The 23,618-nt window shown below is 44.5% G+C and overlaps 1 long non-coding RNA gene across 2 annotated transcripts; it reads right to left on the reverse strand.

Moving 5' to 3' along the window:
* Window positions 1–5,096: 5,096 nt before the first annotated feature.
* LOC126537813 (uncharacterized) lies at window positions 5,097–11,728 on the reverse strand. Of its 2 annotated transcripts, none has more exons than XR_007600830.3 (3): window positions 10,738–11,728; window positions 9,603–9,683; window positions 5,097–7,252 (listed from the first exon to the last, which is right to left on the reverse strand). It is a non-coding gene; the product is annotated as an uncharacterized lncRNA (long non-coding RNA). The 2 variants fall into 2 exon arrangements; XR_008613884.2 differs by lacking the exon at window positions 10,738–11,728 and adding an exon at window positions 10,126–10,179.
* Between the last annotated feature and the right edge of the window lie 11,890 nt (window positions 11,729–23,618).

Below are 23,618 nucleotides of genomic sequence, written 5' to 3' on the forward strand. Positions count from 1 at the left end.
GTTTTTTCTGATCATCTCGCCCACGTTTTCATTTCATCGAAACCACGCCATCTCTCGGTATGACTTAACACTAGACAGCGCGCATTAACCTAGATGGCCTTTACCCATAGCCATCTGCATTTTATTGTGGAGATGGCTATGCATATGGCGTGCATGGCTTTCGTATTATGTCCAAGTTCTTTGGAAGCGGAATCTACCAAAATTGTAGTTCTCGGCGTTCGTGAAAGGAGAACAAATTTCTTCAACACGCGCTTGGTTGTATATTAGTTACACGGAGATGACCATTGCGTTCTCTTTGTACAGTTCCACGGCCTGTATAGGGCGCTCGTCTGGTATGTACCAGACGCCAGAGCCGTGCTCCAGACTTGCCGTGAGTGGTGAAGTACTGCGCTTCTCCCAGTCGGTCCACCTGAATGCTGCATGCCCTACAGATTTTTTTGGAAATCGTGAAAATGGAAGCATTGCGTTCAGATTCGCTTGAACTAGGGCAGCGGTTGCGATATGGTCGCCTTTCCGCAGCTCATTTGTCATTAGTCACTTGCTCCGTTCTATACTTCCTCATACACGCTATTGCAATTACTATTAGTAAAAAGTAATTTACCACTATGTTTGCGAACCTTCACCAGTCGAGGGTTTCTGTTGAAACTTCGGAATACGTAGTGTAAAACCCATTCAACACGCATTTTGTAAGCACCATAGGAAGCCTGTTAGACCACCGTGCTCTGAATCACAAGCAAGATGTAAACACCGTGAAGTGGGGACAATCGTTGCTTCATAATGGACACAGAACCCACGCACCGGCCAGACAATTCAGTTCACTTAGTTGTTTCTGAATAACTAGGTCGCTCTTGGGAAGCAATTTTCGAAGCAACATTCCTAGCTTCGAAGGCACTAAAGTTTCTGATGCTTGCATTGTGTACTCTGTTTTTCACATCTCTTTTAGCAAAAGATGCGTTTATTATACATTCAGTTAGAAGTATCGCTATCCTGTGGCAAAACCACGTCATCTTCTTCGTTCTTCTAAGGGTGCTGCTCTCAGGCGCCCATTCCTCAGGCAATCGTCGGCTTCAGCGTAACCGACCGTCCGAGCAGAGGATGAAAGAGCGAACAGTGAGCGCAGCGGGTGATCGAAAACGAAAGCAGGATAGCGGTAGAGTGGGGTATTGCGAAAGTGTGAGAAAAAAAATCGTAGCGCGGCGATGGTGGCTACAAGATGGCACCAGGGTAGCGCGCGTCGTCTGGCCGGTCTGTCTGCCCCGGCTGCTGTGAATAGCGCCCACGCGTCACCCATGCGCTGCACCTCGCGATGTCCAGATTAGAGAGACAGTTGTGCCACACTTCGCTCCGTTTTCGACGGGCCGCACGAAACAGATTGTTCGCGCCATCGCGCCAGTATCGCGAAATGAAAACAAGTGCTGCGCTCAAACGGCGCAATTAGGAGTATCGTAACTTTAGTTGATTTCTTTTATACGGTGCATATCTAATTTCATATTCAGCTCGTGTATGCGGAGATAACACTCTGTAGCTCGCACAAGCACACTTATCACAATACCATAATATTGATGACGTATTGTGCAAAATGCTCCTTTGCGAATGACCTAGGGCTGTTCTTAAATGCCATTTTCACCATTGATTGCTTGATTTGCTGCACCTATTATCTTCAACAAAAATATTTTTTTCAGGATATAAACGCTAGTATAAATTCCTGGAATGACTCTTGGTCGCTCAAATACCAGCGTTGTGAGAAAAAGTGTTCTCGAGGCCAAATATTGCAAAACCTAACCAATAATTACTTTAGTACACTCTAAAAACTAAGGGAGTGCCGGGCACTCTCTTTGAGGGAGTAGCTGCTTGTCCCATATTTCACTCTCTTTTCGAGAGTAGATCGACCCTCTTTGAGAGAGAGTAGGTCAACTCCTCCTGACAGAGTTTTGTTACTCCACCGCAACGGATTGCTAGTATTCTTCCGCAGAGTGATAATACTCTTCCCACAGGGAGTGCTAGTACTCTTCCGCAGAGTGCTAATACTCTCCCCACAGGGTTAATAGTACACCGCCAGACCGAGTACTTCTACTCCCCCAAACAGAGTGCTTGTACTCCTTCAGAACAGAGTGCTAGTACTCTTCCCAATACCCTCTTAGCCAAGTCCTGGTCACGCATGCAGGCAGGAAATCAGATCAAATTAGGGCCGCTGATATACTGTTCCCTAGGCGGCTCCTCAGAGACACTGGCCCGATTCCAAGCGGCCTTCAGAATAGGCGTGAGCAAAGTTATGCAGGATTTTAAAGTCATTTTTTCCTGGCTATTTGCTGCCTACCGTGAGGCGTGACTGCTCTGAAGCGGCCTATGCGTATGCGTCACGAACGCCACTGAGGAGAAAAAAAAGCGAATTAACACTTAATCTGCAAATATCTTCGCAAATTTCACAATCAGGAGTCACACAATCTAATTAGAATATAATTGTCAAGGGAATCACATACTTATCAAGAATCACAATGCTCTATACATCATGTGAATTCGAACCCGCGTACACTCGCATTTGTACAATTCAAAACACACATCATAACCATTACACCACAGCGCCACCACGCCCAGTCGTGTTCTTTTAGAGGTTATATATATACCAAACGTATTTGATGAATCGGCTGTGGTGGGTGGGGTTTCTCTGCAGTGTGCTGTGCTGTTGTGTACTGGAATACGTGTGCGTGAGAACTATTCACGGCTTGTCGTCACCGCAGGAAAATAACAAATGTGCCGTTCAGCTCATGATCGAGTGCTTCTCCAGTCCATGTTCTCCAAAATACGCGGATACAAAGTATTGCGCCAACCATCCACGTATGTGAATTTAATTCGCGCGTATACTGGTGAGCAACTGCGACGCCAGTACCACGCATTTCGACGTGCCTCACGCTGCCGTGTAGGCGTTCTTTTCAAGTGCATTAGTTTAGAGTTTGGTTCAGTCCGCTGTGAGCTGTTGTCCTGGATTAGCAGCGGATCGTTAGCGTTTTGAAGCGCATGCATTCCAGCATTTGGAGACTGCTTATGCCGATAGCCGCGTCAAATGCATTGGCACGCATGTTTAAATGACTAATGTGTCCACTTGTTACGCGTGCACTGCTCGTATCCTGTGGCAGTGCTCGTTCTAAAAGCTTCGAAGACCATCTACACTCATGCGTGTGTTCAATTTATATATGCACAGGATGGACTTGCCGGCTAGTTGGTTGAGCATTTTAGAAGAAACAGCGCAACACAAGGACGACGCAAAAACATGCCACACCACCAAGCGCTGGTGTGGTTGATGCTTTTTTTCGTCCTTGTGTTTGCGCTGTTTCTTCTTCCACGATACACGCACACCACAGGTACGCGAAAGTTTAGGAGCATAAGTGGTTAACTCTGTTTTCCCCGTTTTCTCTCGGTGTCAATGGCACAGTGCGTTGCCCGGAATTGTGCACGCTTACCCCCATATGCAGAAATGAATCATAACTTGAAGCCCATGCTTGACTTGATCTAAACGACGCAAGTCGTGAACGCACCAAAAGAAAGGCAGTGAGCGTCTTGGGGGACGTTCGCACCAGGCGTCGTTTATATCAAGTCAAGCATGAGCTTTGTATTAAGATACATTTCTGAATACGGGGGCTAGACATCTGCTTCTTCCAGAAAATGTCGAATAAACGCCCGCCAAAACCAGGCACATTCGTAAACTTAACTAGGCAATACGAAACTCCATAGAAAAAAAGAAGAGTGGTATTAAAAGCTTTCAGTATTTTTCTTTACTCCAAAATAGTTGCGATCTCGTGGCTTCACTGTACAGAGATAGTGCAGCGTTAGCTAGAAAGCATGAATTTCCTAACTCCATGCCAAAATAAGCTTGTAAAATTATTTAGGTGCTAGAATCCAGGGTTTGTAGCGATCTTTGAAAATCCTTTATTTCTAAAATGCCATTTTCAAGGCATTGAAAACCCTTGAATTTTTAGAAGTACTGGAAAGTCCTTAAACTTGTACACTTGGTTAGACTTAGCAGACATTGCCAAGCGCTTTTTTTCCCTTCTGTGACACTCTTTCGCATGTCACAGAAAATTGTCTCTGGAGGTAATAGAAGGAAAGCGACATCCTTAAAGTTGAAATTACAAAGGAGCTGCAGATACCAGTTTTATGCACATGGAACCGGCGACAAATGTGCTTGGAGGAGCAGAAGCAGGAAGCTCAACAGTTGAGGCATTCGAAGAGAAGCCGTGAAGAGTAAATTGAGAGCGACAGACACAATAAAAAGAAATTAGAAATGACTATTGCTTATTTGATGGTGAAAAAAGCTGAGGCAACAGATGACATCACATACACTGTCAAACCAAACAGTATTCAAAAACTGCAAATGTTGCAGGTCCAAGTAGTTAATTGTGCTATTGCAGAAAAAACTTTGAGCGCTTTCTTGAAATGCTTCCTTGTGTGCGTTTAGTGGTGGGCGGTGAAAGGCAAATTAGCAGTCTTTCAAATGTTTGAAATCACTGAAATGCGATTTGTTTTGTTTTCTTTTGTTTGCATTAAAGTTAACGGTTTTCTTGAACAAGTTATTGCCTGTCCAAACTACTACACACATTGCACAAGGTCCTTGAAGTTACTGTGTCGGGGCCTCGAAAGTCCTTGAAAACCATTGAATTTTTTTTTTCAATATTGCTACGAACCCAGTAGAACAACTGTCATGGAGTAAAAACCTTGGCTGAACAGGGGCTTATACGCAGAGCACAGGAAGACTAGAAATGCAGTAGTAGGCATGGAGGGCCCTGAAAAAAATGTGCCACATCCGCTCGTCTGCCTTATGTTTCTGCACCGACTGTCGCATTTTTAATAGAAGTGCACTTTCTGTTCTACTCCAATAAACGCAACATTACGAACTCCAGTGTGGGGCAGTCCTTCAGCCAGTGCAGAACTTTTTCTGTACATCCGAGTCAGCTCTGTCATTTTTCCAGCATTGTAGTACAAGATTTGTTAAACTGGTTTAGCAGAATATGAGCAGTATACTCTTAAATTAGCTGTTTATTTGTATGCACAAGTTCAGGTCCTCAGTTTGGTTGCATGACAAATTGCCATACCTCAATAGATACAAGAAACAATTTTATTACAGTTTAATAAAATCCAAACAGTAATAATCACAACAATATAATGACATACATTTCTTTTGGTACGTATACAGCCCATGTCTTGGCAGTGTATAAATTCAACTATACACCGCAAGTACTGTGTCCTGACCACTATTATTCACATGTGTAAAACCATCACAGCAATTCAACAAATATCACAGTAATTAGTGACATACACTTTGTAACTGCTTTACATGAGCATAATGTATACAAATGGTCCCTGTGTACCTACACATGACTAGTGCCACCCGAGTACTATTACTCACAGGTGTAAAACCAACAAAGCAGTTCTTTAAAAAATATCACAGCGCTTAGTGACGTACATGCTGTAACTCCCTTGTAGAAACTTAATACAAACACGTGAGGACACAGAAAGCTAGCAGTGGGCATACATGGGAATACCACCGCCTCAATACTAATTCACAAGTGTAAAACCAACCAAGCAGTTCTTTAAAGAATATCACAATGCTTAGTGACATACATTTTCTAACTAGCTTATATAAGCTTTATACAAACATGAGAACATACACAAAGCTAGCGGTGCACCCGCATAGAAGTGCGGCCATCTGAACACGATTATTTGCAAGTGTAAGCTCAACAGAACAGTTCGTTATAGTGACGCACATTTTGTAACTGCCTTATACAAGCTTAGTGCAAGCACAAGAATGCAGAAAAATATAAATTAAAAACTTGCTCTATGCATACACAAACAGATCAACACAAATGGTAAACACCGCTTTGAAGACAAATGTGACTGTGGCAAAGCGCAGTGCTGTGCCGGTTGAAATTGCCACCCACAAAAGTATTGAGCAATGCTTAAACCACAGACAATAAAGTGCTGAAAGACTGCGTCTCTAACGTAACTATTTTAATTCAAATTTCTTGAATATAGGGCTCGCTTGCAGATAAGGCATCTGATCCAACTGACCTGATTTTACACCTGCTACATGCATACAATGCACTCAGATATAACAGGTAATAATAATTATAAAAGGCATTTAAAAACTTGATAGTATGATGAAGATGCATGACTAGAAAAGTTCTGTCCCCCTCGTACTTGTTAAAAAGGTGTAAGCACGACACATGTTCTTTTTTTCCTCAATTTTTGCATTAATGGACAGCCGGGAACCTCGAACCGACACAAAAAAAAAATACTGCTATGTTAATAGTGTTATGAATAATTTTTTGTGAAAGCTTGTTTACAGACAAGTTGCAGTCTCGTTTCTGGAGGTTGAGCTGTATCTTGCAAAATAACTTGAAAAGTGGTCACATGGGAGCATGACACTATATCATAATGTTAGTTTCAGTTGACTCTCTTGCCCTACAAGTCGCTGCTCACTATGGCCAGTGATGCAACAGCAGTGTCTGTGTGATTTTCATCACACTTCTGTCCTATGCCATTCTTACCAGAGTTGGCGGCGCATAGATACCCAAATTTCGATAGTGTTGCTTTCTCAGGTGGTTGCTTTTGATTTGCTCAATATCAGTTGGCACTTCAGCTGCATCAAACTTCTTTTTTACCTCTTCAACAACAACATCAACAACAATCTTATGACACCTGTGTTGTCCTTCTAGTTGCCTACAAAAACCAGTCAATCTAGCAACAACACTGACAGTCTCTACTATCTTGTAATGGGGGAGAGGTGTGTCCCACCATGTGTTCCACATTGTTGTCACTATGTGGGCTGGCTGGGGAGGCAACAACTGTAATATGTTTGCATTTGCATATATTAAAGTGATGCTTGTACTGTGTTATAACACCTAACTTAGTCTTGCACTTGCTGCACAATAACACTGGCTCACAGTCGTGGTGAAAAGCTTTTGTATGTTGAGCAAATGAGTTGTATCCACTACAAAAAAAGTCAGTGATAGCACACATGTTGCTCTACCAGGCCTGGTGTGGTTCCTTCTGACACTGCTGCTGATGCTGACGCGGTGCTGCTTGCCTCGTACACTGTTGCAGCTGCAGTAGACGTGGCAGTCTCTGTATCTATTGCTGCCGTGTCATCTCTCATGGTAACTTCCAAGTGGTACCGGGCTCACTTCTGCAACAGAGATGTTGTTTGCCCCTTGAGGGCTCTCATGATCAGGGCCAATAATTTCGTAGGCATTGTCTCCTGCATCGAAGAACCAATAAGAACAGCATGAATTAATAAACATAGCTCTAAAAAGTACGGACATCTAGACTTAACCACAAGCTTTGCACATAAGTGACCGGGCTTAATGAATAATACTTGCAGGAGGAGTTACACAATTGTTTGTGTATATTACAGTAAAGCCTCATCAGAAGATATTCAAGAGGCACGGGAAACATGTCTCTCGAAACCAAAAATTTTGAGACACTGAGGAGCCAGACTAGATCACTTTATTATGCATCATCACTAAAGTATGTTTTGATATATCTGAAGGAATAAATGCTCAGGGTGGCTTAAAGGGCCCCTAAACCACTTCTCGACATGTTTTGAACATTTCAAGTAAACACGCGTATCGAAATCAGAATGCCGTCACGATCGACGAAGCCAAATGCCAGAGGGCGTAGCACTGCCGGAGCACCACAATATGAAGAAAATGACCCCGTGCGCCTCTCTGGACCTATCCTGCACCCCCCAGTTTGTCCTGACGTCACCAGGCTGTCTCTGATGATGTCACCAGTTTCCGGTGCTGTCGATTGGTCGAACGAAAGTGTACGACTGCCGGCAAGGCCTGCAAGCAAATACACACACTCCTTCTTCCTCGTCGCGTTGCGCGCGATGCCATTGTGGGCAGCCAATGGGGGCAAAGAACAGAAACGCCAACAGAAGGGTCTCCCTATGAGGCTCTTCAACACGAGTCACCATATAGTTCCGTTGTATTAGCGCCACCCCTCGCAGGACGACGGGCCAGCGCGGCAGCAACAGAGCTCGTTGGTGTTGGCCTGTCCCGTAACATTTGGAGGTGTACTAGGCAAGGAAAAGACGATACTGTCCATATGGCGTGTACCAGATGAAAGAGTAAAATGAGTGGGGACTACTTTTCGATAATCAAGCACACGTAGCTCCACTATTACTGCACCGTTTCGAAAAATTCTCGTGGCTACCTGTTCATTGCCTTATTGTGTAGAACTGCAACACCGCAACTAAATTTCAACCTCGGTGGTTTAGGGGCCCTTTGAAGAAGACATTCACACTTTTTAGTGACTGTAGATTGTGTTAGCTTCCTTCCCAACTTCTAGAATTTAAACACTTCACTTTGCAAGCCTTGTTGCTCGCAGTACCTTTGAGGTGCTCTTAGACGCTCGTCAGCTTCAACTGCCGACACTTTCTGCCCTGCACTGTCCTCGTTGCCCTCCTTTTCTGGTTCATGCTAAAAGAGACATGCGCGATTGACTTGTGTAAGGATTGCGTGATCTTTACGCCCTTCGGAGCACACAAGGTGCACAAAGTGAATGTGTCTGGGTTGTGTCCCTTCGAAGTAGTGAATACTTAAAAAGTCATCCTTAGTAACAAAGGTGTCTCTTGTATACAGTATTGTTAACGTGGCAAACATCGGAAAACCGCCAAACCATTTTCAGATGTCTCTTACAACCAAGTGCATCTTGTAATGAGATTCTACTGTACTGAATATTTTTCAACTATGGATCATCTGCATGTACATATAGTCACAAAGACATGTTGTGTGGAATGGCGAATCGGGAAACAGTTCGTACTCTTACTTTTTGTCCCTAACATAAGCAGCTGATAACAATATGATAAAAAAGCAGGCAATGAGGCTAGAATGGAACATAATCCTTCAGCTCTAAACAGTTTTTTGGGCCCACATCATTCCCTCATATGACATAAGGAAACAACTTGATTGCAGTAATGGCTGCATGTGATCTGAGTTGATTGAAACAAACTATACGTAAGGTTGTCCTGTATGTAATTTTATCAGAGTGCTTTTTAGATGTCCTGCTGGTGATCCTGGCTGCGCGATGCTTCTCATGCTTTTTCGCACGATTCCTTTTTTTCCACTCCACTTTTTTTTCAGATTTTCTCCCCTTTCCCTTCCCCCTTGTGTAAAATAGCACACTTGAAGTATCAAATCTGTTGAACTAACGTGTGTATCAAACCTGTTAACATGTGTGCCTCTCTGTGGTCTGTGTTGTATTTTTGCGCTGCACAATTCAATTCAAGATGAAAGATGGAACGTCCCTGCCTTTAGTTTAATTGTGTGTGTGTGTGTGTGTGTGTGTGTGTGTGTGTGTGTGTGTGTGTGTGTGTTTGGGTGTCTCTCTCATGTTTTGAAATATATGTACATTCAGTAGTGCCTGCATGCCCTTCTCTCCTGCTCCAGTGACGAAAAGGAGAGCCTGTTTATGTACCATAGTAAAAAATTCAAAGGTTTTCGCTGTGCCCATTACATCCCTTATCCTATGGATCTGTCACATTACAGAGTAGCAGTGGTCCATAATACTAGCCCATCCCAACATAATTATAAATTAACACATACCGACATGCTGCGAAACAGCTGTTGCAAAGCCGCTGGTGAAGGCAATTTCCGCAGCACTGCAGTGGTACAGCCGAGTTCCACCTGTATAGTGACAAATCTATCTGCGTGTTAGCAACTCAGTAGTTGCTGATGGTTTCATAAGCTTTACACTACACAATAAAGTAATCTAGACAACTTTGTTGGAACAAATGCACATAATTGGGACACCACCTAAACACTAACACGATTAATTGCCCCCAATCTCTCACTCACTAAGGGATAATACTACTGAAACATCGGTGGAGAGCTCAGATTAACACAGCCCATAAAGGACAAGCGTTCTTTGAGGAAAACAGCTATAACAGCGGTTAGTTTTCGTGATCATTTTATGTGGTAGCTTTGATTTAAATGTCATGCAGTACTATAAAATACGAAGTGCCGCATTTCTAGCAGCAGAAGGCGTCGTCAGACTCATGGTACAACAGATTTTTGCACTGTTTGTCAGTGAGCCGACACATACAAAGAAAACCGAATTCACACATACATATACAGTGTCAAGTGCACTTCTCCTTCTGAAAACGCAGCCACCAGTTCCAATGTAGCTGAAAGGAAAGGTTATATAAAGTGCGAGACTGCATGGAACTGCCACTTATGACTGTAAATGTATGGTCGGCTGATTGCAGAGGCAGTCACATGCTATTTCTAGTCTCTTTTAGAAGCATTACTAAAGAATAAATTAAAATCTATTCATAAGTCACGAATTTCATGCATCCACAGTTTGGCTAAATAACCTGTGAGAAAAAGACATGTTTACCTGGAATAGCAACCTTTTTTCCTGCTGCAAAACTTTCCTTCGAATTAATGAAATAACTTTACAGCGTCATAATGCGTTTCTCGCAACTACTTGCCGTCAGTGGCGAGTTAGTGTTTATATCCGACTCATTGGGCGACAATACTGCCAAACACAAATGCTTCACGAACACGAGAACACGTCCCTCGCAGAGAATACCAACCATATATGCCTCTGTGAGACATGATCGCACCTTTGTGGTCAAAATGTACATTAGAACGACATCACCATCTCATAAAAAGAAAAGCCTCCGTACAAGGCAGCCGCCAACTGCATAATGTGAAATTGCAACTGATGTCCACTTACTGGTGGCCTGTGTTTGAGTCACTTTTGGCAGTTGACTGAGTGCTGAGAAATGCACGTCCTGGGTTGTCCCTGCAAAACATACAGGGTTATGTCAAATGTTGACAATATATATATGCCGGCATTTCATCAGTCGCAAAACAAACGAGTAAACTAATAAACAACTGTAATGTAAACAGAGTACACATCATAAGATAGGCTGTCAACTGTTAATGCATTACGCAAAAAACCTGATGCATAGGAAAGACTATATGTATACACACGAAGCTGACACATAATTTAATTCGCTCTAGGTTTTTCCGTGCACTATATTCAAATTATTATGTCTCGTGGTTAGAGCAAAATTAGTGTAAATTACGAACTAAATTATCTACCCTGGAAACTTTTCTTCAATATGCACCTGTGCGCGCTTCGAACGAGTAGCGTTGTAAAATTTACGTATATGGCATTTAACATAGTTGCTGAACACGGATTTCCTTTGCCCTGTGTCGTGTACAGTGAGCTACATATATCTGCCCCCCCCCTTTTTGTACTAGCCATACTGCGTGCCACTGCACCTATACGCACGTCAATAAACCTCACGACACAGAAATAAAAAAAGCGCCAATCACCCATGCCTGCATGTTGTAGTGGGCCTAACCTAACCAAGCATGGGCTGTTGCTTTTTATAGTAAACACAGGCACCGTGCTCATTGCAAGTATGTATCATGTCGCTAAGCAAATATGCAATTTCATTGTACCACTATTTTTTTATCACATGGATATATCTGGTGAGAGGCAAGACAAAAAGCAGTCACTTCTCAGAACTAATCAGCTTTCTTAAAACACATTTTTAACTTTTCAATGACACTTGCTGCTATGTGTTTGTCTCCAGAGAGCATACTTGATTTGACTTTCCAATCAGAGACATTACATAAATATACCATGTTAAGATGACTGCCTGGAGCACGTGAGAATTTCCATCTTCGTGTAACATACTGTATCTTGATTTTGTTGACATTTGGTCAAATGGTACACCATATACCCATGTCCAAATAACATGCCAATGTATTTTGATTTTTTGGCATTGGCTCCTCTGCACTACGTGAAGTCGCGCTGCACTGGCTCTTTCACATCCTCGTGTCCTTGCAGCTGCCTTCTTGCGTTATATAAAGCGGGTGCCTGAAAAATATCGTATGCAAAAGTCAACACAAGGGCATGGTGCAAAACAACATCAAGACAGTCAAGGCCATGGCAATAAAAAAGTCTTAGCTCTTAGTCTTCCTAGTGAAATGCATGCAAAACATCCAAATGACTGCAACAGTCAACTGCTAAACTAACTTCAATTTTTAGATTTAAGCAAAAACAAATAAACCACAGTTCATCCTTGTTTTTCATGAATGTTAGAATACTCCTGGTAATGAATAGAATATTGGTCATTTTCAGACGTCATAGGTCTGTCATGAGTCTGGTGTATCGCAAACACCACTTGTGACACATCCTAAGCACGTGCCCAGTGTGCCCCCCGCCCCCCCCCCCCGCACCATCCCTGGTTGTGCCGCTGCTGAAGCCATAATTTGAGAATTATAGCTGCAAACATGATGCTCAGTGGGGATGAAAATATTGTCCTTCAGCTCAATGGATATATGGATGTGCCTATAAAAAAGGGCAACAAGGCTTGTTATGGCAAACTTACCCACATTTCAATACTAACAAGTTCACTGCGGCCTGCATCTAAGCTTACTAAAAGGCATGAACTTATTTTCATGCATGAGGTGCGCAGTGGAGTTCATTTTTGACAGACCCGACTACTGCTGCAGTTTGAAATCTAGCATTTTAGATTCTTGTAGGCATGTAAAAGTTGCAGTTAAATCGCAGTTATTAGTTTATTACACCAACCTATTGTTCTGTGTACGACAGACTGGTAACACGGAATTAAAGCAACATTTTATTTTGATATTTTATTTCTCTACTAAAAATATTCAAGCGATAAACACATCTTGATCTGCCATGCTATAGCAAAATGCACACATTACGCTTGTAACCCCCCGAGGAAGGCTGATTTAGCTGTTCATATGACATAACTCTGACACGCCAACTCATATTAGCAAATGCACAGGCATGGCCAAAACAATAAGCGTATGCAAAGCGCCCCTGCAATTGTAATTCCACACAGCAGCCGTTATATTCGATGCCGATAGGTAACTAGCTGCTCGACAATTCACCGAGTTCGTAGACATAAGCATCCTTTCAGTTTCGCACCGTGCACGAAAACCGCAACAGGAGACAAAACCAGACCTATAATCACACCATTTCAACATGAGCAAAAACAGTTCAGTCTTAGGGATAAACACTGTGAGAGCGATTTAGTGCGCGACGGCGACGAGCGACGGCTTCGAGCGACAAAACGGGCCGTCGCTTGAACAGATGGCTCGGTTCTGGAAATCTAGTAATCGTCTCTCGTCGCCCAGAAGTGCTATGAGCGACTAGCCAATAGCGCGAAGCCGGAACTGGATGTACATACATCGCTCAAATACTACCGATTGTCGCGCGGAACGAGCAAATGATTCAATTTTTATACGTGCAAGGATAAGAACGTACTGCAAGACCTCCGGAAATATTTTATGCTACTTTTTATAGTAAAATACATCAACGTAAATTACTAAAGCACGCGTCACGCGTGACTGCAGCCCTCATGCCGGCAACACCGGGGAGGCGTCGCTCAACATCGTCGCTCGCACGGAGTACGACTTGTAGGCGACGAGCGAACGCGACAGCCATCTCCGTCGCGTCGCTTGTAGCTGCCGCGCGCAAGATCGCTTATATGAGGTTTATACTTTTTTTAGCATAAAACATGGATTCCTCATGCGTTTTCAGTAAGTTCAAGATAACGCGCCCAACTGACCTCTTGCAGCATGCAGCTGAATGCCTGCAGCAAAGTTTCTAACTAGCACTGGTGCTGCACGTAACTTCAGTGGTCGCAGATTCCCCCTGCGCGAGACACCGTCAAGCGCGCGGTTTATTTATAAAAAAAAAGCATGCGGCCAGCAAAATGACGCCTTCTGTTATGTGATCCCTTAGTTCAACAGCGTTCCGTACACAGTAGACTGCCAAACTGAATAAATTCAAACACACAAAACGCACGCTAATCACGCTAATCACCTAACCATCTTAAGCGTCCTCTCGCCTGGCGTCTTATTGAACATACCATAGTTCTGGCAGCGTTTGCGATTTTTAAAGCTCTTACGGACAACGGCAAAGTGATAAAATCACATGCAGTTATCGCGACGACTGGCTTTTTCGATTGACATCGAGAGACAGCGCGTACGCCTAGTCCTTTGTCAATCGCGTCGGCTAAGCGCAGCGACGACTTCCTGGCGATAGCATGACATATACGGAGAATGTGCACCTAAGTTAGAATTCACTTACCGTGGAGGATTTGTTGTTATATCCAAGGCATGATTAACGACTGTCGTGTTTTCGTGGCGACGCGAGATGGCTGACACACGAGCTCCCTCGGCTGGCCTTTGCTCGCTGGACGGATCACCTTTCTCCGGTGCTGTGTTGTTCCGCGATCTTGAGCGCGCGCGCGCGCGCGCGGTGGAGCCACTCCGAGTGAAAAAGTAGAGCGCTCGCTACGCGTTCCTTTGAACTGCGGCGGCCTGTTCTCTTAGAAGCAAAACGATGTGTTCTTTGCTCAGCGTGCATGAATGATCCATTGCCATGTTGGGGGCCAGCCACCTACAGTTGAAGCAGAAGATTACGCTACGTTTTGTTTTCTATTGCCGCAAGAGTCTCTCTTTTCTAATGTCGCAAGAGTCTTTTCACTCTCTCTTTCTGAAGGGGATAGTGAAAAGCACATTTCACTCTCTCCTTGGTGACAGAGTGAACAATGCATTTCACTCTTCTCGACATTTTGCGAGAGTAAAACGACGCTTTGAAGAGTGAACCGGCAGCTTCACTCCTGCGATACCTTTCCTAGTCTTTAGAGTGTAGCATTAGCTGGCAACGCGAGTTAAATAGGGTTGATATGCAGTTTATTTCATGTTAAATGTTTTCAAATGATGGGGGAAGCCAAGGTAAAAGACGGTAGGCCTGACTGGGCCTTGGCTCTATATTACGGACAGCAGCACACACATCCAGGGCATATATAACAAAATATGCGTGTAAATCACATATACAACTTGATATATAATAACAGAGAATACATTGGTTATGTACATACAAAACAACTATGTCCTGGCATCGACACATTAACTGAATATACTCGAAAATATCCCACAGAGAACTTGTCGTACACCATGTACCATACTATAGCGGGTACACTTATACAGAGTGTTCAATAAATATTCCTTGATATTCTTACAGAAGGATAAAACAAGAAAGACGAAGAACATCGCGAGACGCTGGCTGCTGCGTGTTGTTATTAGACGGCCATCTTAGCCCCTTGACTCTGCATGTATATACATTGTAAATACAGTCTGTCTATACCCCTAACATCCTCGTAACATATTGGTGGGAAGTGCGGAGTACCACGGCTGGCAACGGAGCTCCGCAGTGGACATCGTATCACCGCGCTCACCATGAATGATGGTGAGCACTCGGGATCAACGTCATTGCCGCCTCCAACGTCACCATCGCCCACGACGTCGTTGTACCTTTCGGTTGCGGTTGTGCAACCCAAGGATCGCGGAACTTTCTGCGGGACTAATGGCGCCGACGTGGAAGAGTGGTTGGCTATGTGCGAACGTGTGAGGGGAATGAACAGATGGGACCTTACGTTTATGCTAGCTAACCTGTGGTTCTACCTCGGAGGCACGGCAAAGATGTGGTTCGAACACCATGAAGAGGAGCTGACCAGCTGCGACCAATTCAAAGAGAAATTAACAGAGTTGTTTGGCAAACCAGCCGGCCGCAAAATTGCCGCATAGGTGGAACTGGGCTCCCGTGCCCAATTTCCCATGGGGTCGTGTGTTTCGTATATCCAGGACGTGCTGGCCCTTTGTCGTAAAGCTGATCACGACATGACAGAAGCTGATAAGGTAGGCCGTGGGCTAAAAGGAATTACTGACGAACCCTTTAATCTGCTCAAATGCAAAAGCTGCTCTACAGTTGATGCCATTATTAAAGAGTGCCGACAATTCGAGCACGCCAAAAGCCGACGCGTCCTGCACCCATTCACCAGATTTCCCAATACTTCCGCAATGTCGACGTGTGATGATCAGCCCATACAGCAGCATGCGTCCTTATCATAGGACGTGGTGCGAATCATTCGACGTGAACTGGACGCGATGGCGCCCGCAGCTTTCTATTCGCGTAGCCCTGATGCTACCCCTTTTTCAGTTTTCCTCGTGCAAGCCATCATTCGACAGGAACTTGAAAACTTTGGCCTACATTCTGTCTGTGCTGTCGCCAACCCCAGAGCCCAAGGAACGCCCTTCTACTATTTTCGCTCCAACACGACTGAGTGGAGAACCGCGGAGGACCAGCCGATATGTTTCGCATATCACCGCATTGGTCATGTCGCCAGATACTGCCGCAATCGTCGCCCTCAACACCTCGCACACCGACCAACCTGAGCCATTTTACTGGAAATGCCCGCAATGTTTCGCCCACCGCCTAGTCTAACAGCACCGACAAATCTGCTAGGGAACGCGTGGTGCGGTCACTCATCATCGCTGCGCGGACACCAGTCTCGTTCACCGCAAACGCAACGCCCATCTTCCCGTTCGCCGCCACGACGCCGAGTTTCGTCCCCTGTGGCTTCTTGCAGCACCCTTTCGGAAAACTAAGAAATTCAGCCTGCGGAGTTTGTGCTGCATTGCCTACTACTGCAGCAAATACTCTGTCTGTGCCCACAAAGAGAAGCGTAATTGAAGTTAAAACGGACGGCTTACCTGTCTAAGCACTCATCGACACCGGTGCCCACGTAACTGTGATGAGTGCCAGCTTACGTAGACTTTTACAGAAGGTCCTCACTCCAGCAGCTGCCTGAGTGCTTCGTGTGACCGACGGAGCTGTGCTGGTTGTTCTTGGAATGTGTACTGCGCGTATAACTATAGCTGGCCGCCCTACTTCTGTTCTCTTCGACACCTGCCCTCACGTCGTTATCCTTGGATTGGACTTTTTATCCCATCATTCCGCTGTCATCGACTGCGCAACCGGCGTTCTTCAGTGGGAACTGCCTCAAGTCGCCGATGCTCCGAGCACGGCTCACCCGCACTTGTGTTCGCTTCACGATGTGCGTATGTCACCTGAGGGAGTCACTTACGCCGCTTTGACCGCACAGCCACAAATTCCTGACGGTGAATATATCCTTCACACCATCACTGACGTGTTTTTCAACCGGGCCGTTGCTCTTGCGCATACGCTGGTGACGATTACTAATAACGGCGTCGTTCTTCCCCTTCTGAATTTCAGCCTGTGCATTCAAGTGCTTCCAGCCGGCATCTTTTTTGCCAGCGTTTGTAATACTTCCAAATTTGACATTGAAAGTCTGAATGCCGAGAGCGGTTTCCTAGCACCAATTGCAGCTCACAACTCTGTTTCCCTAACCGATGTCTTCGCGAAGATGATTGCACCTGACCTCACCTCTGCACAGGCCACGGACATATGTCTAGTCCTCGAATCGTACCATGACATCTTTGATTTCGGCGACAAGCCTTTAAGAGAAACATCTGTTGTTCGCCACCGTAACAACAATGGAGACACGAATCCTATTCGTCGGCGTCCCTGTTGTGTATCGCGTGCTGAACGTCGGGTCATCCCTTCAGAAGAGAACAAAATGCTCCGCAAAGGGGTCATCGAACGATCAGCCAGCCCTTGAGCTTCGCCTGTCCTCATTGTGAAAAAAAAGGCGGTACCTGGTGTTGTTGCGTCGATTATCGCCATTTAAATAATAGCACCCGAAAAGACGTCTACCCACTACCATGACTCGATGACGCCTCAGACTTGATGATGTTATGTGGTGTTTAATGGCGCAAGGGCCAAGTATGGCCAAAGAGCGCCATGTCAAAAGGTAATTTTGAGAATGCATTGTGAATGCAGTGGACGGTAGATTCATCATGGTAAATGTGACATGGCTGTAGAAAGGCCTAATAACTGTCGCTGTAAATGGCGTAAATAAATAGGTACTAAAATAATGACACTGATTAGGGCATGGACGATGGCAATCGGGTTTCGTTAAAAACATTACGGAGCAAGACAACACATAACTGTGACAGTAGAACCTCAAGAGAGCCCTTTTAATAGAAGGGCTGTTAGTCGTGTGCTAAAAATTACCTGTCCAAATGATTTTGAGAGTATCTGTTTCCGATAAAAACTAAGACTAATTTCAGGTTAAAAAGCGGTTCATCACTAAGAAAAAATGCAGGGTTAAGAGGTGTATTATCACGATATGCAGAAGGAAAATTCTTTTTCCTCTCCGTTTCTATTGCAGGGCACTGAATAAGAACATGGAGTACTGTCAGACTATTGCCGCACTTACCACAAGTCGGGGGATCGCCTCCAGTCAAGAGATAAGAGTGAGTACCGTATGTGTGGCCTATCCTTAATCGGCAAAGAATTACTTCCTTCTAACGTGCTGTTTTTCCACTTATCGAGTTCCCGAGCTTTCGTTTTATTATGTGAAGCTTATTCATTACTTGGGCATGCCACTCGCCTTGCCAATGATTCCTTAATTTACGGCGTAGAAAAGGCTTTAGGTCTGAGGCAGGGATGGGAATATTTCCATCATTGTCGCTAAAAGTTACTGACGTAGCGCTTTCGTCAGCTGCTTCGTTCCCTTTTATACCTTTGTGACCGGGTACCCAGCATATCAGAGTCACTTGATTGAACATATATAGGGTGCAGAATAAGTTGTACAGCTCATTCAAAACGGAATTCTTATGTTCTTGTAAACTAATTAGTGCTCTCACGACACTTATTGAGTCTGTGAAGAGAACAGCCTTAGCGACGTTTGTGAGCCTGATGTGTTTAATAGCCGAGAGTATAGCGCATGCTTTCGCTGTAAAGATACTTGTGTGTTGGTTTAGTGTCCCAGATATCGAAAATGATGGTCCGAGACCTGCGTAAGCAACACCATTAGCAGACTTCGAAGCATCCGTGTAAAATTCAGCACAGGAATACTTGTCTTTTAGTTCAAGAAAATGTGATTGTATGTGGGCCTCAGGCGCTCGTTTCGTTATTTCTAAGAACGATATGTCACATTGGATAGTTTGCCACTCCCAAGGCGGTGGGAACCGAGTAGGAGCCATTGGGATATTTTCTAGAAAAGGGACGCCTGTTTGTTCTGACAGTGCTTCCACTCGGAGGGACAGAGGAGGCCTGATGGCTGGGTGGTTACGGAATAGCCTGGCAGTGGACAAGTCGCTAATTGCAAAATCACATGGATGCTGAATATCTGATTTAACTTTCAGGGCGTAAGAGAAAGATAAATATCCTCGTTGTAGATGAAGGCCGCCATTGGAATATGAACCTGGCAACGTTTAACGCTAGAACGTTATCTAGTGAGGCGAGTCTAGCAGTCCTATTGGAGGAATTATAGGGCAGTAAATGGGATATAATAGGGCTCAGTGAAGTTAGGAGGCCAAAAGAAGCATATACAGTGCTAAAAAGCGGGCACGTCCTGTGCTACCGGGGCTTAGCAGAGAGACGAGAACTAGGAGTCGGATTCCTGATTAATAAGAACATAGCTGGTAACATATAGGAATTCTATAGCATTAACGAGAGGGTGGCATGTCTTGTTGTGAAACTTAATAAGAGGCACAAAATGAAGGTTGTACAGGTCTACGCTCCTACATCTAGTCATGATGACCAGGAAGTCGAAAGCTTCTATGAACACGTGGAATCGGCGATGGGTAAAGTCAAAACGAAATACAGTATACTTATGGGCGATTTCAATGCCAGGGTAGGCAAGAAGCAGGCCGGAGACAAGTCAGTGGGGGAATATGGCATAGGCTCTAGGAATAGCAGAGGAGAGTTATTAGTAGAGTTTGCAGAACAGAATAATATGCGGATAATGAATACCTTTTTCCGCAAGCGGGTTAGCCGAAAGTGGACGTGGAGGAGCCCGAATGGTGAGACTAGAAATGAAATCGACTTCATACTCTGCGCGAACCCTGGCATCATACAAGATGTAGACGTGCTCGGCAAGGTGCGCTGCAGTGACCATAGGATGGTAAGAACTCGAATTAGCCTTGACTTGAGGAGGGAACGGAAGAAACTGGTACATAAGAAGCCAATCAATGAGTTAGCGGTAAGAGGGAAACTAGAGGAATTCCGGATCAAGCTACAGAACAGGTATTCGGCTTTAACCCAGGAAGAGGACCATAGTGCTGAAGCAATGAACGACAATCTTATGGGCATCATTAAGGAGTGCGCAATAGAAGTCGGTGGTAACGCCGTTAAACAGGAGACCAGTAAGCTATCACAGGGGACGAAAGATCTGATCAAAAAATGCCAATGTATGAAAGCCTCTAACCCTACAGCTAGAATAGAGCTGGCAGAACTTTCTAAGTTAATCAACAAGCGTAAGACAGCGGACATAAGGACCTATAATATGGATAGAATTGAACAGGCTCTCAGGAACGGAGGAAACCGAAAAGCAGTGAAGAAGAAACTAGGAAGAGGCAAGAATCAGATGTGTGCGTTAAGAGACAAAGCCGGCAATATCGTTACTAATATGGATGAGATAATTCAAGTGGCTGAAGAGTTTTATAGAGATTTATACAGTACCAGTAACACCCATGACGATAAGGTGAGAGAGAATAAGCTAGAGGAGCTTGAAATCCCACAAGTAACACCGGAAGAGGTAAAGAACGCCTTGGGAGCTATGCAAAGGGGGAAGGCAGCTGGGGAGGATCAGGTAACAGCAGATTTGTTGATGGATGGTGGGAACACTGTCCTAGAAAGATTGGCCGCCCTATATACACAATGCCTCATGACCTCAAACGTACGGGAATCTTGGAAGAACACTAACATAATCCTAATCCATAAGAAAGGGGACGCCAAAGACTTGAAAAATTGTAGGCCGATCAGCTTACTGTCCGTTGCCTACAAAGTATTTACTAAGGTAATCGCAAATAGAATCAGGAATACCTTAGACTTCTTTCAACCAAAGGACCAGGCAGGATTCCGTAAAGGCTACTCAACAATAGACCATATTCACACTATCAATCAGGTGATAGAGAAATGTGCGGAATATAACCAACCCTTATATATAGCCTTCATTGATTACGAAAAAGCATTTGATTCAGTCGAAACCTCAGCAGTCATGAAGGCACTACGGAATCAGTGTGTAGATGAGCCATATGTAAAGGTACTGGAAGATATCTATAGCGGTTCCACAGCCACCGTAATCCTCCACAAAGAAAGCCACAAAATCCCATTAAAGAAAGGCGTCAGACAGGGAGATACGATATCTCCAATGCTATTCACAGCATGTTTACAGGAGGTATTCAGAGACCTGGAGTGGGAAGAATTGGGGATAAAGTTGATGGAGAATACCTTAGCAACTTGCGTTTCGCTGATGATATTGCCTTGCTTAGTAACTCAGGAGACCAATTGCAATGCATGCTCACTGACCTGGAGAGGCAAAGCAGAAGGGTGGGTGTGAAAATTAATCTACAGAAAACTAATGTAATGTTTAACAGTCTCGGAAGAGAACAGTAGTTTACGATAGGTAGCGAGGCACTGGAAGTGGTAAGGGAATACATCTACTTAGGGCAGGTAGTGACCACGGACCCGGATCATGAGACTGAAATAACCAGAAGAATAAGAATGGGCTGGGGTGCGTTTGGCAGGCATTCTCAAATCATGAACAGCAGGTTGCCGCTATCCCTCAAGAGGAAAGTGTATAACAGCTGTGTCTTACCAGTACTCACGTACGGGGCAGAAACCTGGAGGCTTACGAAAAGGGTTCTGCTGAAATTGAGGACGACGCAACGAGCTATGGAAAGAAGAATGATAGGTGTAACGTTAAGGGATAAGAAAAGAGTAGATTGGGTGAGGGAACAAACGCGGGTAAATGACATCTTAGTTGAAATCAAGAAAAAGAAATGGGCATGGGCCGGACATGTAATGAGGAGGGAAGATAACCGATGGTCATTAAGGGTTACGGACTGGATTCCAAGGGAAGGGAAGCGTAGTAGGGGGCGGCAGAAAGTTAGGTGGGCGGATGACATTAAGACGTTTGCAGGGACAACATGGCCACAATTATTACATGACCGGGGTTGCTGGAGAAGTATGGGAGAGGCCTTTGCCCTGCAGTGGGCGTAACTAGGCTGATGATGATGATGAGATGAAGAGACCATTCGTTGGATTCAACGTACAGGCTCTCTACAGGAATAGTCCTAAAGGCACCTGTAGCAAGACGGATACCCAAGTGGTGAATCGAATCTAACATCTTCAAGGCACTAGGCGCAGCAGAGCTATACACTATAGCACCGTAGTCAAGGCGTGACCTTATCAGACTTTTATACAGGCTCAAAAGGCATCTTCTGTCACTCCCCCAGGATTTACGGGACAAGAGCTTCAGAAGATTCATTGTCTTCATGCACTTCGCCTTCAGATGCTTCAAGTGGGGGATAAATGTTAATTTAGTGTCTAACATGAGGCCCAAAAATTTATGTTCATGGCTCACTGGGAGCTGTTGTCGATTAAGGTAAATAGCGGGTTCATGTAATATACCCCTCTTGTTCGAGAAGAGAACACACGTGCTTTTTTGCGGGTTTAATTTAAACCCATCCTCGTCAGCCCACATTGACAATTTGTTTAGCCCAAGCTGTACATTTCGCTCACAGATGGAAAGACTAGATGATTTAAAACCTATTTGTACGTCATCTACATACCCAGAATAAAACATTTTACCTGGTACGATAGTACCAAGTGAGTTCATTTTTATAACGAATAGAGTGCAGCTAAGCACGCTACCTTGTGGTACACCTGTTTTCTGTGTAAATAGACGAGATAGCACATTACCAACTCTGATGCGGAACGTGCGGTTAGACAGGTAACTTTGGATGGCATTCAGCAAATTGCCTCGGACTCCCATTTCAGCCAGGTCACGGAGAATTCCGAACCGCCACGTGGTGTCGTAAGCCTTCTCCATGTCAATTAATACTGATAAAAAGAACTGCTTATGCACAAAAGCATCGCGAATATTCGTCTCAATGCGGACAAGGTGATCAATTGTGGATCTACCTTCCCTGAAACCACACTGCAGGAGATGTAATAGATTGTTACTTTCAAGAAAATGAAGGAGACGCCGGTTAACCATTTTTCAACGAGTTTACATAGGCAACTTGTCAACGCTGTAGGCCTACAGCTGTTGACCGAAGTTGGGTCCTTGCCGTCTTTTAGTATTGGAAAAATTATTGCTGCCTTCCAGGCGGATGGAATGTAGCCGGCAAAGGACACAGAGTTAAAGAGTGAGAGTAGTGTATTGTGGGTTTCAGGGTGTAGGTGTTTGATCATTATATACAATATTCTGTGACTTCCTGGAGCGGACTTGTTACAGCCATTTAGCGCAGCATGAAATTCCGCCATGCTAAATGGGCGGTTATAAGGTTGGTTGCTATTTCCTTTACGACCCCGAGACAGTCGTTCCGCTTGTTGCCGGTATCTCACAAATGTATCTGAATAGTGCGATGAGCTAGAAATCCTTTCAAAATGTACCCCTAGAGAGTAGGCTTGGTCAATGAGTGTGTCTCCTTGTGTATTTACCAATGGTAGAGGATGAGTTTCGCGGCCTTTTATTTTCTTTACCCTGTTCCAGGCTTTTCTTTCGCTGTATATGAATTAATACTAGATATATATTTTTGCCAGCTTTCCCTTATGGCAAGGCGGCGCGTTCTTCAACCTTCAGATTTTATTTTCTTGAAGCTGATCAAGTTCTCGGTAGTTGG

The sequence above is a fragment of the Dermacentor andersoni genome, chromosome 4 (assembly GCF_023375885.2).
Source record: "Dermacentor andersoni chromosome 4, qqDerAnde1_hic_scaffold, whole genome shotgun sequence".
In the NCBI taxonomy this organism is placed as follows: domain Eukaryota; kingdom Metazoa; phylum Arthropoda; class Arachnida; order Ixodida; family Ixodidae; genus Dermacentor; species Dermacentor andersoni.